This window comes from Panthera tigris, chromosome F2, assembly GCF_018350195.1.
Source record: "Panthera tigris isolate Pti1 chromosome F2, P.tigris_Pti1_mat1.1, whole genome shotgun sequence".
Lineage (NCBI taxonomy): Eukaryota > Metazoa > Chordata > Mammalia > Carnivora > Felidae > Panthera > Panthera tigris.
The window spans coordinates 20,836,193-20,859,546 of NC_056676.1; the positions used below are offsets into that span (position 1 = coordinate 20,836,193).

Below are 23,354 nucleotides of genomic sequence, written 5' to 3' on the forward strand. Positions count from 1 at the left end.
ACTATCGGTTTCTGCTCAGGTGGTATCTCATGGTTTGTGGAACTGAGCCCCACATCAGCTCTGCGCTGGCCAACGAGGATCCTGCTTGAGATTCTCTCTCCCCCTCTCCCACTGCCCCTCCCCCACGTTTTCTCTCAAAATAAATAAACTTAAAAAAAAAAGAATGATCACTCTGAAATCAAGGGGTATAAATTGAGGGTGGAGGGATAATCAGAGCCAAGTCAGGGAAATGTAGAAAGAGACCAGTGTAATAACCCAGGCAGCAGATGAAGGCCTGAGCTAGGGTAGGGACTCTGGGCTTAAAGGAGAGAGATGCTCAGGACTGAAGGATTAACTGGGCGGGGAGAGGGAGGAATCTAAAATGAATCCAGGTTTCTCCGGCTTCATTAATTGGATGGATGGTTATATGGTTCATCTCTGGGAAATCTGGGTTATTTACATAGCGGTTTAGGGCCTGAAGAAATGATGAAGTCAGTTTTGTGGTCTCAGGTTTGAACTGAAGGTATAGAGTCCTATTAAAATGAATGGCAATAGGGGCGCCTGGGTGGCTCAGTTGGTTAAGCGTCCGACTTCAGCTCAGGTCACGATCTCGCGGTCCGTGAGTTCGAGCCCCGTGTCAGGCTCTGGGCTGATGGCTCAGAGCCTGGAGCCTGCTTTGGATTCTGTGTCTCCCTCTCTCTCTGCCCCTCCCCCGTTCATGCTCTCTCTCTGTCTCAAAAATAAATAAACGTTAAAAAAAAATTTTTTTTAAAAAAAAAGAAAAGAAAAAAATGAATGGCAACTGAAGTGAGAGAAGTCTGAGAGGAGAAGGTCAAGGCTAGAACTGTGGAGTAGCCCACATTTATTTTATTTTATTTTATTTTTAAATATATGAAATCTATTGTCAAATTGGTTTTCATACAACACCCAGTGCTCATCCCAACAGGTGCCCTCCTCAATACCCATCACCCACGCTCCCCTCCCTCCCACCCCCCATCAGCCCTCAGTTTGCTCTCAGTTTTTAAGAGTCTCTTATGCTTTGGCTCTCTCCCACTCTAACCTATTTTTTTTTTTTTTCCTTCTCCTCCCCTATGGGTTTCTGTTAAGTTTCTCAGGATCCACATAAGAGTGAAAACATATGATATCTGTCTTTCTCTGTATGGCTTATTTCACTTAGCATCACACTCTCCAGTTCCATCCACGTTGCTACAAAGGGCCATATTTCATTCTTTCTCATTGCCACGTAGTACTCCATTGTGTATATAAACCACAATTTCTTTATCCATCCATCAGTTGATGGACATTTAGGCTCTTTCCATAATTTGGCTGTTGTTGAGAGTGCTGCTATAAACATTGGGGTACAAGTGCCCCTATGCATCAGTACTCCTGCAACCCTTGGGTAAATTCCTAGCAGTGCTATTGCTGGGTCATAGGGTAGGTCTATTTTTAATTTTCTGAGGAACCTCCACACTGTTTTCCAGAGTGGCTGCACCAGTTTGCATTCCCACCAACAGTGCAAGAGGGTTCCCGTTTCTCCACATCCTCTCCAGCATCTATAGTCTCCTGATTTGCTCATTTTGGCCACTCTGACTGGCGTGAGGTGATATCTGAGTGTGGTTTTGATTTGTATTTCCCTGATGAGGAGCGACGTTGAGCATCTTTTCATGTGCCTGTTGGCCATCCAGATGTCTTCTTTAGAGAAGTGTCTATTCATGCTTTCTGCCCATTTCTTCACTGGGTTATTTGTTTTTTGGGTGTGGAGTTTGGAGAGCTCTTTATAGATTTTGGATAAGCAGTCCACATTTAAAGATATCATTAGGGGTTATCTACTCGACTCTGAATAGATTCCAGGTGCTGTCCTAGATGAGTTAGAAGGTCTAAGTGAGGCCTAAGGATCCATTTTTAAGAAACACTCTTCAAGGCACTCAGGTAAGCAACTAGAGCTTCAAATCACAGGTCAAGTCCCACCCTACTCCCAGATACTGCTGAAGCCCAAGTCTACTGGGGTGGGTTGACTTTCCCAAGGTCGCGGAGCTCCCTAGAGGCTAAGTGGGGCGCTCAGCTCCTCCAGAAGACGCCTTTGTCTTATTTAGATTTTAAAACACTGGGGACGGTCTGCACGTCTTCTATTTGTAACATACAATCAGTTATAATAGCGTACGTATCTGGCTGAGCAGTGGATGTGGCAGATTGAGAGACATGTCTGTCACAAGTTCATGCCACTGGTTTCCTAACAATCTTACTTTGAACAGCACCCTTATCAGTGGAGAAAAGTGTATATTAGGACCCAGTCTTATTATTCTGCTGGCAGCTTTTTGTGGAATCTGGTCTTTGACCTAATATCTTCCTATATAATCTGGACCGTGGAATAGAAAAATGCTTCTATTTTTGTAAGAGATGCTCAGTGGGAGAAAAATAAGCCCCAAATCCAGAAGTCTTCTTACAAGTATGTACAGATGATACAGAAAGAAAAGACAAGGTCACTGTGTTTAGGAAAATTAGAATTTCATGGGTTGTGAGAGACCTTATCAATGAATGAATACGAAGATTTCTCTTCAGTTCTCTCCTTCAGAGCACGTATCCCCTTGGAATTAGTCACAGTCATGCGATTTGCTTTAACCAAAGAAACGTTAGCATAAGCAACATGTGTCACATCTAGATGGAAGGAACGTGTAAAACTTCTCCATCCTCCATGCTTTGTGCCTCTGCCCCAGCAAACCCTGAAAACCTCATCGCGTTGAGATGGCGGTGTCACAAGATGGTAGAACTTTTGCTACCCTGGACCATGGAATGAGTGTGATGATCAGAGTGGACAATGTAGTGCAAATAAGGAAAAGAAAAGCTAAAAGTATCGTGTTAAGCCACTGAGATTTGGGGGTGATTTGTTTCCAGCAGCATAATTTAGCCTAAACTGACTAATGCACTGATCAATGGGAAATACGCACAGGAAGTAGGCAGCTAACACAAACCCGGAGGTACCACAAAAGGGAAAGATTCCTACAGGCTAGAGTAGTCATAGAAGGCAATGCTGGTCAACTGGAATAACGGGACATAGACCGGATGGAGTTCAGCAGAGAAAAATTCAGGGTTGTGCACTTGGAGCTGAAAAGTGAACATATTCAAAGGCAAGGTGCCAACCGCTCAAAAGCAGTTGGCTGGAAAATCGAAAGTATAGCTTTAGTGGATAGCCAGTTGACCGGGAGGAATTGTCACAACCCTGCAGTTCTGATGATTAAAAAAAATGCAAGCGGAGAACTGTGGCAAATGAAAAGCATGTCTCTATCATGAGGTAATTGCTACACTGCTTTGCACGGATCTGAGCTGTAACAGAGCTGGGGCTGGCTCTGGTCTCCATAGCTCAATGGGATTGAGAGAATGTGGAGAGAGTTCACAGCAAAAGCCAAATAGTCATTCAGCAACCGGCAAAGAGGGGCTAGAGGACCTGGGATCATACAGCCTAGAGAGGAAACGCTTCAGGATGACTTAAGAAGCATCAGAAATGGACACGAACTGCAGAAGAACCACTGTGTGGAGGGAGAGGACTGCTTTTACTCTGTTGCCGAGAGCACACACAAAAACCGGGCTTATTAAAGTTAAACAAAAGGACGACTTTCCTTACCTCCAGGGTCGTTTGACACCAGATAGGGTTGGAGATTTCTCTCTGGAGGATGGTACAAAGATCAATGTTCTTTCGAATGTAATGGATTCACTGGGTCTTTCCTGAAGCTAGGAGATGGAAGGTTCTCAATCTCTTTTCTGCCATGACCCAGATGATGGATGATGCCCACCGGGGACACACTCCCATGGGCATGCGAACGTTTTACCCAACACCCAGCATCCTACTGGCAGCTGTCTTTCTTTCCTTCCTTTCAAGAAAACACACTGGAAAACAAGGGAGAGCCATGTTACGATCAGGATAACCTCAAATCCTCTTTTTTCTTTTTTTTTTAAAGGTAAATGTTTTGTAAATGTCAATATTTTAACTATTGTTTGTAAAAATAACTTGTGATATGATCGCTTGACATTTGTTTCACAAATAATTATTGAGTAAGATGTGTACGTGTGTGTGTGTGTGTGTGTGTGTGTGTGTGTGTGTGTGTGTGGTGGGGGTGGTATTTAAGGCTAAACTGTAACATGCAGTTACGATGCAGTGGTAAATACTGTGATATGGGAAACGTGATACTCAGGGAGATCATGGAGAAGGGCTGATTAGCCTGTACGTGGAGGTACAGGGAAGGCCTCCAAAGGAAGGCATGTACAAGCTGAGATCCATAGGGTGAAGAGGAGAAAGTTGGTCAACAGAAGAGGAAAAGCAGGAAAGCTTTTCCTGTGTGTGTGAAGGCTGGGAAGCCTGAAGCAGAGGGAGGAGTCACAAACAGAAAGATATCTGGACACAGCGGTGGGGCTGAGGGAACGAGGCGACGGCAGGTGATGGCAGGAGACAAGGGTGGTGTACGGGAGGCAAGACACTCAGGGTCCCTTCGGCTTGACTTTTATCCTGGAGGCAGAGCGGGACCATGGAAATGTTTTCTGCAGGAGAAGGACATTATCAAGTTTATGCTTCAAAAAGGTCCCTCTGGCTGCAATGTAGAAAATGGGTTAGAGGGTCTTTGGAATTAATCTGGCCCGCATTTGAATCTATGTTCTGCATGATCAGCTATCAGATTTTTGACAAATTAATCTCACTGAAAATCAGTCTCCTTATCTGTGAAATAGACATAATGATGTCTATCTGGGAGGATGGTCATAAGGATATGTTTAAATAATGTGTATAAAAGGTCCGTGAAGTGTTTGATGGCCTGATATGGGCCCTCCACAAACACCGGTTCCCTTCTGTACGAATTAACTCATTGTCAATTTGCAAATAATAAATGCACTTGACACGGTAAAGAATCAAACACTTTTTTTTTTCATTTGAGAGGATTATTACATGGGTGGTTTCTGCAGTCCTCTTAAAACTACAGAGACCAGATTTTCCTTCAGGCCTTCATCATCTTTGTGGTTCTCTGTAGAATGCTCTCCAATTTTTCAAAATTCCTCTTCAATTGTGGAGACCACAGCTCGATTAGTCACCGTAGAGAATTCATTATAATTAGATCAACACTGTGCAGTCGCTCAGGCGGCTGGCTCAGCCATGTAAACCCAGTCAGCCGGTCCCCGTCGACAAATAGGTTGTGTTCCAGGAGTTCATTAGTAAGTTGGTTGTTTGGAACACAGAAAGCCTTTCCCCATAGAAACAGAATTATAGATGGTGGCTTGTTTCCCAGGCCAGTGTACAAAAATCTATTTAATGCACATGCAGCTGAACCAGGGCCTGGCAATAATAGTCCCTCAAGCCCTTGACTTGCTTAAGCCCCAGTGGAACTCCTAGTCCTATGGAGCCCTGAAAACCTTTGAACCCTAGGCTTCCAACCCTGGTCCCTCTGACAGAGGTGAGAGCTGGGCTGGTAGCTTTTCGAGTGAGGATCATTTGCAGTATGGTTATGAAGATCACGCCTTTGATCTAGGCCTTTATCTGCAATTGTGCTTATTATTATAAACAAGTAATCAAGAGCTACCTTATGATAAATGCATCTATCGTATGCTGGATAGTTTACCTAAATTACCTAGCTACATTATCTATAATCCTCTCAAAAATTCTGTAAGAAAAATATTCTTCTCATTCTTCCCATCTTGTCAGCATCTCAAGATTGTCCATGGCCCAGGGACGGGCAGGTAGAAGGAGGCAGAACTGTTGTGGGAACCCTGGCTTTCTGCTTGCGAAGCTAAGAGCTTTTCACTGCACAACACTGCCTCCCAGTGGAGAGTGCTTAGCACATAACCTAGCGTGGCTAAACCAACTATGTATAATCTCCGAGTGAAGTAACAAGTTCTTCATTCATACATCCAACAAAGAATCTTTGAGTACTTCCAGTGAGCTAGGCCTTGGGAACGCAAAATCAAATTAGACTTGGCGCTCTCACAGAGTAGTTGGGAAAAGGAACAAGTAAATCAATGACTGAAATCAATGAGACAAGGATATGATCAAATTTAAAAAACAACAAAAAGAGATTACACAGAAGACTAGAAGAGAGATTAATAGGACTAGGATGGTCATGATGGTAAACTAAGGAAGGCTTCCTGGAGAAAGGGAGATGAGCTGAGTTTAATGGGTGAGTTGGAGTTAGATGTAAATCTATAAGACAAAGGGCCAAAGAACATTCTATGCAGAAGGAACAGCATGTTTAAATGCATAGGGATGTGAAACATAAAAAAAATACGTTAAGCATTTCTTTGACCCATCTGCTTTTGTGATAGTTCAGCACCATGCAAAGATAGAGTATCTGGTACCCTATCTTGTGCGACACACTAGTGAAAATAGTATTCCGCGTAGCTTTAATTTTCCTTTCTTCCATAGTGACATTTCTAGATTCTTTATATATTTAAAATATATATTTGTGGGGGTTTTTTTTTGATGAGCTGCTTATATTTATTGTTGATTTTTCTATTGATTATTATTGGTTATTTAAAAATTGATTTGTAAGCAAATGAAACAAACTAACTTGAAAAGACATCTACATGTTCATTGCAGCTTTACAATAGCCAAGATATGAGAGCAAGCTAAGTGTCTATCGATGGATGAATGGGTAAATAAAATGTGGCATATATGTACAACAAAATATTTTTCAGCCTTAAGAAAGAAGGAAACCTTACCATTTGCTTACTTGAGGGCATTACACTAAGCGAAATAAGTCAGACAGAAAAGGATAAATACCGTATGATCTCACCTATATATGTAATATAAAAAGGAAAAAAAATCAACCGAACTCTGATACAGAGAATAGACTGCTGGTTTCTAGAGGCAGAAGGAGAGGGTGGGTGAAATGGGTGAAGGGGGTCAAGAGGTACAAACTTTTAGTTATGAAACCTAAATAAATCCTGGGGCTATAATGTACAGCATGCTATGATAATAATTCTATATTGTATATTTAAAAGTTGCTACCAGAGTAGATCTTTAAAGTTCTCATCACTAGGAAAAATACATTTGTAACTATGTGTGGTGATGGATGTTAACTAGACTGATCATTTTGCAAGATACACAAAAACCGAATCATTACGTTGTTCACCTGAAACTAATATATCATATATATGTAAAATATCTCAATAAAAATTGATTTGCAAGAGCTTTTAATTCACTGTAATCATTTATCTTTTGTTTTACACAACTATTTTCTTCCAAAGACCCTCCCCAGCTCTGATTACTTTCAAAAAATTAGATTCTCTTTTTACCTTTCAATCTTTGATGCAGCTGAAATGCTTCCGGGTCAGCGGAAGGAGTATGCTGGCTCCCCCACTACATTTCCTAGTGTCTCTTGTGGCTTTTACCCTCATGGCTGGCAGACCAGAGCCAGGCTAACTGGATGAACCTGGGGCAGAGACGGGCTTCCCCAGCTGTGTAAAGAAGTCTAACTGGGGGTCACCGCACGGGGCTGCAGCTGGAATGAAGGTGCCCATTCACACCCGCAGGATGCAGCGCGGAGCAGCATGGACGGAACCAACTCTCAAGCCCCGGGGCCACTGGACTTGCCCTTGATCTCTGTTGAATGGGGAGTCGGCAACCAGGAAAACACCTGGTGCTGACCTAGACGGCCCCAGGAGCCTCCCTGCAAGGCACAACGAAAGGGCCAGAGGGGCGTGAGCTTGGGAAGAAATAAGGCAAACCCTCCCGCTCCCCCCCCACCAATACACACACGCCCCGCAACAAAACGAAAGAAAGTAAACAAAACAAAGGCCGCGAACAAGATTCCAAAGCACATGAAGGAAACTAACAAAACTAAACGGGAGCTAATTTAACTACTAATGAAAAACCACTGGCGGCATCCGCACCCTCGGCTCTTTCGAGTCTATTAGGGCTAATCTCATTATGCCTGTAAATCGGTTCACTCCACCAAGCCTCCAGACACCCAGGCCGCTCCTCTCCCGCCCTGCGGGTCTCTACCCACGTATCACACTTTCCTCATCCTTTCCGCGTCTCCCATCCCTCCCCAGACCCCGAAACCCTCACACCAGCCCCTGGGCATTAACAACCCCACCCCCACCCCAATACTCTCTACCTCCTTCCTGAATGTTCTCCGCTTCTTGCTCTAACCAAAATATGGATCTCCCCTGAGGTCACGGCTTCCCTCTTGTCCTCCCCGCAACGCCCTACACGCCTGGTACCACGGAGCCAGGAGAGGTTCTTCTTCCTCCTCACTGATGCTTCCAGCCCGAGGCCCTCCATTCCCCTGAAGTGCACGCGGCTTTAATGGTTACTATACAGCAATTCACAATCTCACAAGGCTAATTACCAAAATGACAATAAAAACAGACTTCGACTCACTTTTTACGAAAGGCAAAGGCCGCAGTGCTTTCACTTTTGCTCCCTTCTCTGATCACTCCGCGCTCAAGGCTTAAGATTCTCTCTCAGCCTCTCCCTCTGCCCCTCCCCCGCTCGCCTGCGTGCACATGCGCGGGCTTTGTCTCAAACAAAAAAACAACAAAGTTTAATAAAAAAAAGAAGAAGAATGACCAGAGACCTATAAACATGCATTCACTGAACTAATAATTTAAGAAATGAAGAAATGCGGGGCACCTGGGTGGCTCAGTCGATTAAGCACAGGACTCCTGGTTTTGGCTCAGGTCATGAGGTCACAGTTGGCGAGTTTGAGCCCCTAATGGGACTTTGCCTTAACAGCGTGGAGCCTGGTTGGGATTCCGTCTCCTCTCTCTCTGTCCTTCCCCTGCTCACTATGTCTCTCAAAAATAAATAAATGAACAAAAAAAATTTATAAAAAGCAATTGAAGAAATACAAATTAGAGATAAGGTTTTTTACTTATGGGATTGGCAAAAATTCAAAAGATGCATATGATGTTTGTGTGATGTAAGTGAGGGAGAAAAGGCATACTATTGATGGTTATAGGAAAGATCACAGCACTTTGGGAAGATAGTTGTGTACTCTATGGACTATACCAATCCCATTTCTTGGACTCCTCTACAAATTCTTAAAGATATATGAATATATACACATATACACATAACACACACAAAGCAGTATTATCTGTAGAAATATGATAATGGAAATGATTTCAGTGATGATGAATGGGGACATCCATCAATATTAAGCATCTAATAAGAAAAATGTGGTTGCCCTCTATGTATACTGACCTGAAAAGATGCCCATAACGTATTATTATTAAGGGAAAAAAGCAAATTGCAGATGAATATAATCCAGGTTTTGGTACTTCCCTCTCCTATCAAAAAAGGAATCTGCATAGGGTATGAATGTGTCTGTACAAGCAGAGAAAACTTTTGGGAAGGATACAAAATGCTGGACGGTGGTTTCCCATGGGAATGGAACTGGAAAGTAAGTGGGGGACTTTTCATTCCATATACTTTCTTTTTCAAATGCAATGAGCCTCTGGTTAATTGCTACTTGCTTTGGTATGTTTTTCGGTAATCCTCAAGCACCACTTGCTTCACACACATTGAAAATAGACTGGGGATGGGGCGCCTGGGTGGTTCAGTTGGTTAAGTGACAGACTCTTGATTTCAGCTAAGGTCAGGATCTCACCGTTGGGTCGTGAGATTGAGCCCCTCGTTGAGCTGACAGCACAGAGCCTGCTTGGGATTCTGTCTCTGCCCCTCCCCTGCTAGCGCTCTCTCTCTCAAAATAAAGAATTAAACATTTAAAAAGAAAGTGGACTGGGAATTATTTTTTAATGTTAGCAATCGCTTGTTTATTTTAGTTGTTTACAGAGGGAAAAGCACCTTGTTTTAAGAGGTAATAGGTGACAAAACGTATTCCATAATTAATTAGGCTCTGGGATCAATTAAAGTCAAAATAAACCACTTCAAGGATGTGTCATTAACAATATTTGTTCAAAGGCAAAACACTACAAAAATATAGTATGGTGCATGGTAGGTATTTGGTTTTGTGATTTAAAGAGTCCTACTTTGGGGTTGCCTGGTTGATTTAGCCAGAAGAGTGTGTCACTCTTGGCCTCAGGGTCATGAGTTCGAACCCCATGTTAGGTGTAGAGATTACTAACATAAATAAACTTAAATAAAGGGTGCTACTTCAATGATAGGGAAATAATCAAAGAATGCTGAGACAACTCTACGGTACCAGTAACAATATTAGGTGTTGGCTCAAGACTGCGCACACTAGGTCTCTGCTCTTTCTTTCCCTGTGCCTCACTCTGACCCGCTTTTGGATATACCCCTCCTCATGGTACAGAGTCCATGTAGCCAATATTTGCCCACCCAGAGTATGTTCCTGGCCTTCACATGCAGGGAGTAGATGAGCCTATGCAATAGGTCTGTTGTCCCAGATGTGGACTGCGTCGTAGGTGTGTGCAACTCCAAATCCGAGGTCTGGCCAGGAGGAGGCTGTTTTCAGGGATTAGATGGAAGTTGGACATGTGGGTTGGAAAAATATAGGGATAGGAGAGGTGTGGGTGTCTGGGGAGAGGAGTGTTGGGAGCAGGACAGGGCCAGCAGAGAGAAGAAAATGGGGTGTGCTGGGTACAGAACAAGGATGGGGGTGGGAAGAGAAGTGGGTCTACTGAGGGTCAAGGGCCTGCAGGTGGCTTTCCCTCTCATACCTCATCCAAGTGTAGAATTCAAGAAAATCAAAAATTCTGAATGCACCCTGGCCAGCGTGTCATGAAGTATACAAGTCAAACTGGGAGTTTAGAACATATTTTATTTAACATGTTTAACATATTTATTTAATTAGTTTGATTTTCAACTTTAAAATGTCTAGACACACAGTATGTAGGCTTACAACTGTATTCTTCTCCTGGACACTGCAGTGGGGAGGAAGCCAGAAAACAAAATTGGACAAAGTGAGATCCGGGAAAGTGGATAAAACAGTGTTGAAAAATGAAGCAGACTAGAGGTGGCTGCGGCCTGAAGACCCTGAAAGGCGTCCCACTTGGTAGGCGACATCTGCCCAGAAAAACCCCAGAACCCTGCAGTGCAGGTGGGGGTGGGGTGGAAATGGGACTGGGAATCTCCAGCACATTGGACACTTTGAAATATTTTGTTTCCACCATCATTTCTTATTGGACCCTTGAATTGTTTAAAAGCATAATACTTACTTTCCAAGTCATGGGGTATTTACAAATTATTTACATGATTTCTAACCTAGTTCCACTTGACCCATCATACCTTTAAAACTGCACACCTCACATAGCTTTCCTTTTCCCTTGGCCCTTTTTATATTTTTATATTTATATATAATATATGTACAATATGTTTTATATTATATATAGTACTTACCACTTGCTGATAGACTACTATCAAAGCCATTTCTCTATACTCTTCTAAGCTCTGTGCTATTTTTATTTTCTGTACTCTGCCTAGAATGTAAGCCCCAGGGTAGCAGGGATTTTTGCCTATTTTGTTCACTGATATATATTCCTAGCGCTTAGAATAGCTCATGATACAACGTAGACACTCAGTAAGTTTTTACTGATCCATGAGTGAACTCCAAGGCTGAGTTCCCTGACAAAAAAAATACAAAATAGAGGCATCAATGGCTTTCAAACAATAAATTCCCTCTTCATTGAATCTTACCAGGACTTTCCTTTCTTCCTTCTCTCAGAGGACTACAGCTCCCAGAGCATCCAGCCCAGGAATGAGAATCCTGTCCCTCAGTTGGAAGAGTCACATCCAAGATATGTGGCAACCGTTTCTTCCACTCCTCCAAGCTCCATGCTGCCTTTCTCTGTTGTCACTTCTGGTGTCTCTGGCTCGGCCCATTTTCACGGAAGTTTGCTTTTGAAAGAGGACTTTTAGCCTCAAAGGTCGCTTTAATTTACAAATACTCTGGGAATGAAACTCCTTTATACAGAACACATTGGCTTTTAAGCCTGGGTTCTGTGTGAAAGACAGAGAGCAGGGGCACATGAGACTCAGGAAAGAGAGGAAGGGGTGCCTGGGTGGCTCAGTCAGTTAAGCGTCCGACTTTGGCTCAGGTCATGAGCTCAGGGTTTGTGGGTTCAAGACCCACGTCGGGGTCTGTGCTGACAGCTCAGAGCCTGGAGCCTGCTTCAGATTCTGTGTCTCCTTCTCTCTCTCCACCTCTCCGCTGCTTATGCTCTCTCTCATTCTCTCTCTAAAATGAATAAACATAATAATCATAAAACACACTCCCTAATCCATACAACAGTTATGGTACTTAATCCTTAAAAGATACAGTGCTTACTTATTTCATAAGTTCATTGCTTTTGATTACCCCCCAAAAATTATACAGATTTTTCTCAGTTTAAACATTCCTTTGTTATATGTTATTTTGCATTTTAAGAAAAAGTATCTTTCAATATCTTGTTCTTACACTACTTTTTAATAATTTTTATACTAAGTGTATCCATGTTTACTTTAAAAAATATTACAGAAATCTCATACAATGAAGTATTAATTCATACAGTTGAAACCTAAAAAAAATAAAAATAAAATGAATAAACATTAAGAAAAATTAAAAAAGAAAGAGAGGAAGCAAGAATATGCACACAGGCTCTATCACATATTTTATTTGTTTTATTTGGTCGTGTTAGTGTATTCATATTCTACTTTTTTCTCCACGGAATGATTTAGAGTGACTTACAAAGAGATACACAGATGTCTAAACCCTATGAGAGCAGGGACTTGGTTTTGTTCATAGCTGTATTCATAGCTCCTAGAACAGGGCCTGGGAAATGGTAAATTCTCAAGGGTTAGTTGAGTGAAAGAATGAATGAATGGCAAGGCATTTTTTTAATGTTTATTTTTATTTAGTTACTTATGTTTGAGAGAGAGAGACAGACAGGCAGACAGACAGAACACGAGCAAGCGTGAGCAGTGGAGGGGCAGAGGGAAAGGGAGAATCTGAAGCAGATACCATGCATGCCCAGTACCGAGCCTACCTCGGGGCTCAGTCCCATGACCTCGAGACCATGACTTGAACCAAAACCAAGAGTCCACCGCTCAACCAACTGAGCCATCCCGGCACCCCAGCATCACCCCTTCATAATCTGAATGACAGCTCAAGTATTGGACTCTGTGGGTCAAACTGGATACTAACCAACTTCTGGACGCAGAGAGTGCCAGAGGGAGTTCTGGCTTCCTTAGCTCTGTCTTGTGGTTTGATGGGGGTATTGTCTCCTACTGCCCTGGCCCTTCAAGGTCATGTTAAGGCTAGTTTGCCTGAGGAGATTACTGCACCTAAAGTGTGTGTGTGTGTGTGTGTGTGTGTGTGTGTGTGTGTGTAGGAGCTTGGCTGCCTGTACCTTTGGTCAGGGTCAAGCTTTGAATTAAGTTCTATATTTACTCATTCTCCTATCCCTTTTGTGACAACTACTACAAATCTAGCAAGTGGAGCCCAATAGGGTCTTTGAAGAAGAGCAAAACCTCTCCAAATACAGTAAGCTTTCATCTCCCCCCAGTGATTGCACGCACACTTAGTATTGCCATTTAGAAACAAGTACAATATATGTTTTAGAGTCTTGTTACAACCTCTTCCACTCTGGATCTGCTTTCAGATACCAACCTATGAATGAAGTAGGAGCACAAGTCTCTAAGATGTCAGGGAGCTGTAGCCTTTTCAATGGAAGGAGCCAGATGTCCTCCGGTACCATCTAGACCTACCTCTATGTTGTTGGATTGCCTTCGTTCTCCACTGTTGCTGCAAGTGGTTAGTGGGGGGCTGCTCTAGGAGATGAATGGGGAAAGTTTATGACAGACTTAGGGAAGCATCACATATCTGTCCTTGACATCCTCTGCACCCTCACAAATACCTATTAATGGGAAACACATCACTGCACAAGGAACTGGGCTTCACTATAGCAGGAAATAAATGGTTTGTTCCCTTTCAGAGTTGGCTTTTAATTTTTTTTCCAGTTTTCTTTCCCTGTGTCCTTCCTTCCCTTTCTGTTTCTTGATTAAAAAAACAATAATCCCTTTTCTGATATCCTAGGAAATATCCTGAGATAGCCTATGCAATTCCATCACAGGTAGTGAAGTTCTGACTTCAAAATGAATTGTTGAATCAAATTCTGCACACTAATGAAGGAATTATTCTACAAGCTTCTGCCAATAGCAAATATGCCAAAATTATGCTACAAAAGGCACATTTCTCAGAAAATCAAACGAAGGAAATAGGAAGGAACAGGCAAAGCCCTTTTCTTTTTTTCTCTTTTATTTCCCCCTGTTGCCTAATTCACAGCTTTTATAAGGTCATCTGAAAAAGGACAAGATTCTGGAGACTTGGGCCTCTGTTTATTTGATCTTATTTTTTGTAGTTCCTGGTTCCATCTTTACCTTCTCTATTATGGCTTGTGCTCACTTAGAATATGAACAATATTGTTACCAGATGGCATTACAGGGGCATCACCAAATAGGTCTCTTCTGGAACAGGCTGTAACAAGATTCTAAAACACAGCTTGTATTTCTCAAAGGGTTTAGTTAGCATAGACACCATCTTACTTGGGGAGTCTGAGACTTACTGTATTTGAAGGGTTTGGGGTCTTTCTCAAAGGAGTTGTTGGCTTCACTTGCAGGGAGGTCACAGAGGTAATGGGGTAACACATGAAAATGGAACCTCCGATTCAAAACATAATGTGGGCCACTTCCCAACCTCCAATCAAGCAAGTTCCCCTCTTTTCTCTATGAGAAGGGACATGGGTTTGGCTAAGCAAAGATGGGGATGGGGTGGGGAACTGCAGGAGAGAAAGAGACAAAGAGACGACGAGGGAAGAATGGAACAGAATTTCTATACCCTAAGTGCTGCTGATTCTTCCCCAGATGGAGTTTGTGTCTACAGTGATGGCCTGAGGTTTGCTGTCATAGACTGGGTGTTACCCTCTTGGGCTCCATCTCCCTTGGCTTTGCCATCTTCATGCCTTCTAGGCTCCCTCATAGCTAGATCCTTGCTCACTGGATGTTGTGGCTGCCTTCACTACGACAAGGAAGAACACATTCAGTTTCCATTGGAGCCTTTCTGCATAATTTTTGGGAAATTCAAGAAGAGATTAAAAAAAGGGAGGGGGGACATAAAAGAACAGAAAAGTGCTTTAGATTTCTGTTTCTTAATTTCCCTTCAAGAAATCTCATCATTTGAGGCTTCCTCAACGGGTGAGTAGCTTGGATTTTGCCTGAGCTCATCATGTACTGATATGTATTTGCCAAATTCTATGGTTGGGCATGATACCTGAGAGCACAGGATCCAAATGAACTAAGTTTGTATTATTTTTTCAATGTTTGTCTATTTCCAAAAATTTAAATCAAATTCACGGAGCCTTGAATAAAACAGTACACCAGCAAAAAAATAAAAAATAAAAATAAATAAATGCACTGAAGGTGAAAAAAAAGGAACCTGCTGTTTGATTTACATCATTTTATTAATGGGTTAGTCAACATTTACTCAGAACCTACTGGGCACAGAATGTAATAGACATGTGGGAAAATTACAAAAGATATGGGAAGAGATTTTTTCTGCCAACTGATTTAGTCTAACGAAAGACACCAACTAAAGACATTTGAGAACAGCTAAGAACACAAATAATGGGAACCTGCGATGTTTGCTAAGGACACATTAGTTTCAATTGTCTATGAGTGCTGAAGGGCTGGCTCAATGAGCGTGTCCTGAGACCCATGTTGCAATGAAGCATTCCACTGGGGATGTCGTGGCACCTCCTTGGCCAAAACAGTCCGACTGCAGACCTCGCCTCTCTCAGCCACTGTAGGAACAACCATACAGCTAAATGTGGTGACTTTAAAGGGCTGGCTTCATACCCATCATACCTGATTTTATTTAACTGATAATACAGTTGTGGCCATTTGGGGATTTTTGCCACAGGCTTTGTAACTATATCAGCTCGGCGCTCTTCCATCTTCTTTAAAGTCAGAAGAAACAGATGTCACACTTCGCTTTGAAGACACCACTGGCAACAGTTTCTCTGTGCCCCTAGTTGGCCGGCTCACATTTTTGTGGATTTCATGTGGAATTAAGCATCGCTCTGGATAAATCTGATTTTTTCAAGGAGAGTGTAGCCTCCTGATCTGTGCTTCCTGCTGGCAAAAATCTGGAAAGCTGCCAATGATCTGGCCAAGAACTCTGTTTTGAATGAGAAAGCCTAAAGCGTGGCTCCTGACTTGACCTCAGTGTTTCTAGATCCATTGGGAACTGTCGTGTTTAACTACCTGTTCTTGTGAGTGGACTGCCTTTGAGGCCCACTTAGTGGCTCTGAACAACGCATCTCAGAACACCTGTGTGGAAGGACCAGTTCTGCCTTAAATCCATTATACATCAATGTTTTTACAAATAATAATAAATAAAATAAATAGAAAAAAATCCTCCAAAGACATACAAAACATAAGCTCGATTTCTTCCTTCCTTTCTTTCCTTCTTTTTCTTTCTTTCTTTCTTTCTTTCTTTCTTTCTTTCTTTTTCTTTCTTTCTTTCTTTCTTTCTTTTTCTTTCTTTCTCTTTCTTTCTTTCTTTCTTTCTTTCTTTCTTTCTTTCTTTCTTTCTTTCTTTCTTTCTTTCTTTCTTTCCATCTTTCTTTCTTTCCAGATTCGGCAGACATAAAACCATTCTGCCATATTGCCAAAAAAGTTCTAAATGCTTAGTTTGTTTCCGTACTTATCTCACTGCAGACGGGTTACAAACAATTTGCAGAATGGAACAGGAACTGGTCCCTGGGTTGTAGTTGAAGCAGCGTTGGCTTGAAAGATGAGGGGGCTGTGAATTATTTTCAGAGTAGGAGCCTTTAAGCTAATTGTTAAGGAGCCAGAGAGCAGCCCCCTTTTAGTTGATTCCCTGTAGCCTTTTGTTCTGACTTAAACCAGAACTTGCAAATGTGAAATCAACAATGCTCGCCCTGAAAACCAGCTCCCATTTCTCTTGGTCTCCCAGCTGGGATGCAGGCTCCTCTGCACACGTCCACAGAGCTATTTAGTGCAGTGTCTTACCTCTTTGACTAACCTACAAGATCTGCCTCAATAGTACTCAATAACATGGTGAGGAGGAACAGAATGATAATTCTAAGCATAAGCACTGGGGCACGTGACCCCATCAGATTTACAAATACTGCTGAGAGTGTCCCAAGAAATTTTGCTGGGTCACCAGCATCTTCACAGGAGAAAGACTTGTTGAGAAAACCCAAGCAGGGTAAAAGATAAATACAGTCAATCGCTAGACCCGGCACAGTATTCGCACCTTCAGGCCGTGATTCTCCATGGGAAGACTTGGGAGACGCCTTGGCACCAAGGACGGGCCGATGTCCCGAGGCCCCGCCCTTCCTGCCACCCCCACCCAATGGCCCGAGTGTCCTGGTTGGGCCTCCCTCACTCTCTGCCCGAGTTATTCATCTGGAGCTTCTTAGCTCGGTGGTAGTTTTCTCAGAGAGGCCTTTCCTCCTCCTGCCGGTGTCCTCTCTTTACAGGCCAGGGATTTCTCCCTTTCTACAGCTTATGATTTCTCATTATATTTTCGTACATGGCTCCTTGTGTTGACACTGGAAGCCGGGGAGGGCGGGAATCATGCCGTGTTGTCCCTCCTGCAGGTACCGCGATTGGCACAGTGCTTGCAACCCACGCCCTAAATGGCTGCTTAGTGACAGCCCGGCCACAACAACCACGCTCCGTGTAACCTTTTCTTTTCTCTCTCGATTTTGCTCGTAATCTTTTCATTACATGGGTTTGATAGAGTGGAATGCTAAAGTGACCTCACTTTGTTTCATAGTCCCTTCAAACCCGCTCTGTGGGTTCCTTCTTTCCTGCCCCTGAGGGGGATGTCAGGCAGGTCCGATAGCTTGTATGGTTAGTCATAGGTCATAAAAAGTCGCTTGCAGGGGCGGCTGGTTGGCTCAGGCAATTAGGTGGCCCACTCTTGATTTCGGCTCAGGTCATGATCTCGGAGACCTTCGTGGGATGGAGCCCTGCATCAGGCTCTGCAGTGACAGCGCAGAGCCTGCTTGTGATTCACTCTCTTCCTTTCTCTCTGCCCCTCCCCTGCCCATGCGTGTATTCTCTCTCTCTCTCTCTCTCTCTCTCTCTCTCTCTCTCTCTCTCAAAATAAATAAACTTAAAAAAAAATCACTTGCAGTCACAAGAGCTGATATATTCGTAGTTACAGCTGAAACCAGGGGCCTGAGGGAAATCTGTGAATGTTTGCCCAAACTTGGCTCCTCTGGTGGGCCCCGTGCACAGTAGTCCAGGAATGCCCTCACATGGCGCTCAGTGAGGTCAGGGCTGGGGGCAACGTGCCGGCACCCCCACCGCCCTCACCTGCACTTTTCCAATTTGGATTTTCTGCAGGCTGGGGCAGGGTGGTGAGCTGCAAAACTGCGCTCACAACCTCTCCCCATGCGCTGGGAGAGGTCCAGCATCTGCTGTCCACGTGGGACCTGAGGCCACACAAGGAGCCCACCAGATCCTTCTAGGCCTTAGGTCCATAAGCGAAAATGAGGCAGAGGGAACCTGGTAACATCCTGTTTGCTCTTCTCTGAGGGCACCGAGACTTCCAAGGAAACAAAGTCGACCAACTCTTTTCAGGCTTTCTTTTTTCTTCTTTGCACCTTTGGACACTGCTGACTATGTCCTCCTGAAGTCCCTTTGCTTGGTTTCCATGGCCTCTGGCATCTCTTCACCTCTTTCCATCCCCCTCTCAGGCTCCCCAAGGATTTGTCTCTCAATGATTTTTCCTTACACATCCATGTCCCCAAGTTGTGGGCTCAATCTCTTTCAAGCCATAGTTGATTCCTTTTTTCACCGATTTATGGATTCATTCATTCATTCACTCATTCATTCATCATCTTACACTGTACATGAAGCCTGAAGTAAATTCTCATGATTCAAAACTCAACCTTAGGGTCATTTTCTGAAAAAAGCCTTTCAGCAGCCAGATAGTCTGGCTCAAGTTCAGCCTTACACCTGAGGTACCTGGTACTTATCCCTGCTCTAGAACTTTCCCCATTGCTGATATTATTGTCTGGGATGTCTGCTTCTCACACTGGACTGTGAGCCCTTGAAGGTAGGGACTGTGTTCTAGGAATTTTTGCATTCTCATAACATCCGGAAAAAAAGCGTATTAGTGTTTATTGAGTAAAATAAATAAGCGATTTTACTTTACACGATTAATAATGTACAATTAGAGATAACCTGATCTTTGTGAAACTCTTTGGAAGGAAGAACACTGAAGATCAAATAAAATGGTTGTCTTCCAAGGACAGGCTTGGCTGGAGGAGAGGTGTGTTAGAACATAGTGAAGAACAGGTTCTCGATCAAAGACCTATGTTCAAAGCCCGGCTTTGTCACTTACTGAGTCACTTCATCTTTCTGAGATTCAGTTTCTGTAAAATGGGGCTAAGAATGGTCCAGACCTATTCATAGGGTTCCTGTGGAGGATCAAAATGAGGGGGTTGGGAAAGCACTTAAAAATAATAACGGGGGGTGCCCCTGTTTTTTATATTTAATAATAATGGGGGGTGCCCCTGTTTAGAATATTTAAAACAAATATTCTAAAATTATTTATTTTAGAATCAATAAAGTACAATATTATTGTGCCTTATGGCAAAAAAGATTGTGGAGGATAAAGAATGGACTGTGGGAGGGTATTTTGGGGACAGAGGTAGGAGGGGTTGGGCCTTTGCTATAGGAGAATATAAAAATGCAATTGTCTTTTCCCCATCTCTTCCCTTTCAGAAGACACTGGAACCCTACTGCACGTGGGGAAAGATGAAGGGACAGTGTAATTACTCTAAGCTATCCTGCCAAGAATGGACCTGTGGAGAGCTAACGGAGAGTCAGAGCAGAGAAGGAGCCCATCAAAACTAAGCTTCTCTGGAATGAGAATCACTACGTGTAAAAAAAAATATCCTACATAACTGATCGCCTCAGGTCTTCAGGCAATTGGTAATATCAGGAAGAAACAAATTTCTAATGCTTTTAAAGCCAAATTCAGATCCATGAGTGAAGTTCCAGACGTACATTCAACTCGGTCTCCCTCCCCAAACCCCCACCCCCACCCCCGCACCATCGGCCATTCTAGCGCATCAAATCACAGTAAGGCACAGGTCTTCTGTTTGGAATTCTGAAGCTCAATGTGTGAAATGTAAGAGTACTATTTTAGATGCAAGTGCAGATCCTGGAAAACAGCTGAAATAATCAATGCAAAAAAAAAAAAAAATCACAGGCTGAAAGTCTCTCTGTTAGTAGAGAATTTGCGACATTAGGTTTAAAAAAAAAAAGGGAACAAATGTCAAGGGCGGCTGGGTTAATGAGTACAGAGAGTACAGCTGCTCTTACCTCTGGAGACGAGAGCGCTGACGTGGATGGAGCGAGAGCGGAAAATGAGGGTGGTGATTGCAGCAGCCCCTAACGGGCACTTGCTCCACATCAATAGATAATGGGGTGTGATTGGCACCGCCTGCCGAACTGGAGATGCTGGGCTGTAATTAGGATGTTGGCTCTCATCAAAATACAGTAAAACAAGGGGAGCAGTGATTACTCAAACCTGAAGCTATAGTCTACAGGATGGCTTGCTTTTTAAATTCTCTATTGTTTCAGCGTTCATTAAAAGAACAAAAAACCCCCGCAGGCCCTAGAAAATTCAGATGCCATCTAATAGAATACATGAGACGAGCCTGAGCTTTCCGTACAATGGCCAGTGTTTAGAGATGTGCTCTGTAAATTGCAATGAGAAGCACTGTAGAGCATTTCTCTTCAGAAAGAGATTCCGCTCTGCTACCTGGCCATCTCTCCATCTTCATTCTATGCCGCTTGTATTATTGTGTCTGCTCCGAAGCACAATTGACCCGCCATAGGGTAATAACAACAGGGAAAGGACTTCTGGGTGTAAACCTTGGCTTTGGATTCACTGAGGGCAGTTAACGTAAGTTCTCTTTGAAGATCAAGTTGAACCAAGCCTTGCTTGCTTTCTTTTGAAATGTTCGAAGCTTCTTATGTGTGTTGGGATTTACGCATATCGGTCTTCTGACATTCCTTGTAGTCTTCTAGGCCTCAGTCCTACAGAATGGAATTCACTTTTTAAAAACCACACTTATGGGGCGCCTGGGTGGCTCAGTCGGTTAAGCATCCGACTTCGGCTCAGGTCATGATCTCACGGTCCGTGAGTTCGAGCCCTGCGTCAGGCTCTGTGCTGGCAGCTCAGGGCGTGGAGCCTGCTTCAGATTCTGTGTCTCCCTCTCTCTCTGACCCTCCCCCATTCATGCTCTCTCTCTGTCTCAAAAATAAATAAACATTAAAAAATAAAAAATAAAAAATAAATAAAAACCACGCTTAGGGGAGCCTGGGTGGCTCAGTTGGTTGAGCATCCGACTCCTGGTTTCGGCTCAGGTCCTGATCTCATAGTTGTGACGGCGCAGAGCCTGCTTGGGATTCTCTCTGCCTCTCCCTCTGCCCCTCCCCTGCTTGTGCGCATGTGCACACACATACTCTCTCAAAACAAACAAAAAAAGCACATTTAATTTTTTCTTCTTCATATACTTATTTACAGTATAGACATTTTCCCCTTCTGACCCAAGTTACACATAACCTGTATCTTATTATTTTGTTTGTTTGTTGTGAATGAAATCAGCAAAAAAGAGAAAAGGGCCACCCTGGTTAGGAGGTCATGACTAACCTAAATTAGTCTTGTAAAATAGCATTTAAAAAAGTATTCTCTAACCATTCTCATAAAATAGTTTCTCATAGTTGATGAAGGAAAAAAGGATTAGTCCAGAAGTTAATCAGCAAGGACACCATAAAGTAGCGACCTTAGTCTTCAGAGTTTAGTCCATTTCATGCATTATCCACACTTTTATGTATATCCCACACACACCATTACAGCCGGGCCTTCCGTTCACTTGTGGAATTGTAATTTGTAGGACATTTTTTTGAGATTAGTTCAAGTATATTGATAAATATTGTTTGTAATACATGTTTTTTCTTATCCCAGGTAAATATTCTCATTTCCCTGATGGAGTTTGATTTTCCCAGTAGAAGGTAAGGCAACTCCAAGCAACTAAAAATTTTCTAGAAGTTGTACACACCATTGAAGTGAAACTATGATTTCATAAACCCTAGGTATCTGATTTAAAACTCATTCTTGGGGCACCTGGGTGGCTCAGTCGGTTAAGCACCCAACTTTGACTCAGGGCATGACCTCACAGTTCGTGGGTTCAAGCCCCGCGTTGGGCTCTGTGCTGACAGCTCAGAGCCTGGAGCCTGCTTCGGGTTCTGTGTCTCCTTTGCTCTTTGCCCTTCCCCTGCTCACACATTATCTCTCTCTCCCTCTCTCAAAAATAAATAAACATTAAAAAAATTTAAAAAAATCATTCTTGGAGCGCCTGGGTGGCTCAGTTGGTTAGGCTTCCAACTCTTGGTTTCAGCTCTGGTCATGATTCCAGGGTCATGGGATAAGCCCGGCGTCCAACTTCACCCTGAGCATGGAGTCTGCTTAAGATTCTGTCTCTCTCTGCCCCTCTCCCTCACTTATGCTCTCTCTCTCAAATAAAAAATAAATAAAATAAAATAAAGTAAAATAAATCATTCTTTAGAAACTATATAAGCTATTTACAGCTTTTATAATTATGGTATCACAGGGGCACCTGGGTGGCTCAGTCGGTGAAGCGTCCAACTTGATTTCTGCTCAGGTAGTGATCTCAGGGGTGTGAGATTGAGCCTTTCCTAGGGCTTCTTGTTGAGTGTGGAGCCTGCTTAAGATTCTGTCTCTCCCTCTCTCCCTCTGCCCAGCCCCCCCCCCCGCTCATGTGCACACACTCTCTCTCTAAAAAAATTAATAAACATATAATTATGGTATCACATAAGTATAAATGATTCAGTACAGACTTGGATGTTTGATTTATGAACTTTTGTGCTAGATAAGCATGCTTGCAGTCTTGTGGCGATTAAATGACCATAATGTTGGCCTGAGCATCTCATGCGACTTTATTGGCCTGCCTGCTCAAGGGTATGTGCGTTCGAGAACAGGAGTGCTCTATAACCTTGTATAATGAATCATATATGGAGAAGTAGTAACAACTAAACTTACTTAATGGTGTTAATCATTCCTTTACTGTGTTTGTCACAACGTTGTGAGCCTACAACTAACATCTAGTGAACATTAGGCATGGAGGAACGCAGTTTATGCGCATTATCTTAGTCTGCAGAACTACCTCGTGGGGTAGGCGCCATTACGTATCTCAGGAAACTGAGGCACAGACATTAGACCACACAGAGCTATCAGTGGAGAAGTCAAGATTTGGACTCTGGTCTCCTACTCTAACCATTATGTGCCTGTTAATGTTAACAGAAGTCAACAAGGTTATTTATCACTTGAATTGGTTGACGTGTGAATCTTCACAAGAGACTA

General features: G+C 43.1%; 1 long non-coding RNA gene across 1 annotated transcript in view; it reads right to left on the reverse strand.

Moving 5' to 3' along the window:
* Positions 1-7,729, reverse strand: part of LOC122235062 — a 28,241-nt gene extending 20,512 nt beyond the window's left edge. The window contains exons 1-2 of the long non-coding RNA XR_006213168.1: positions 7,249-7,729; positions 3,599-3,861 (exon numbers count right to left, since the gene is read on the reverse strand). This is a non-coding gene — a long non-coding RNA (uncharacterized LOC122235062). The remainder of the gene's footprint in view (positions 1-3,598; positions 3,862-7,248) is intronic.
* Positions 7,730-23,354: the final 15,625 nt, after the last annotated feature.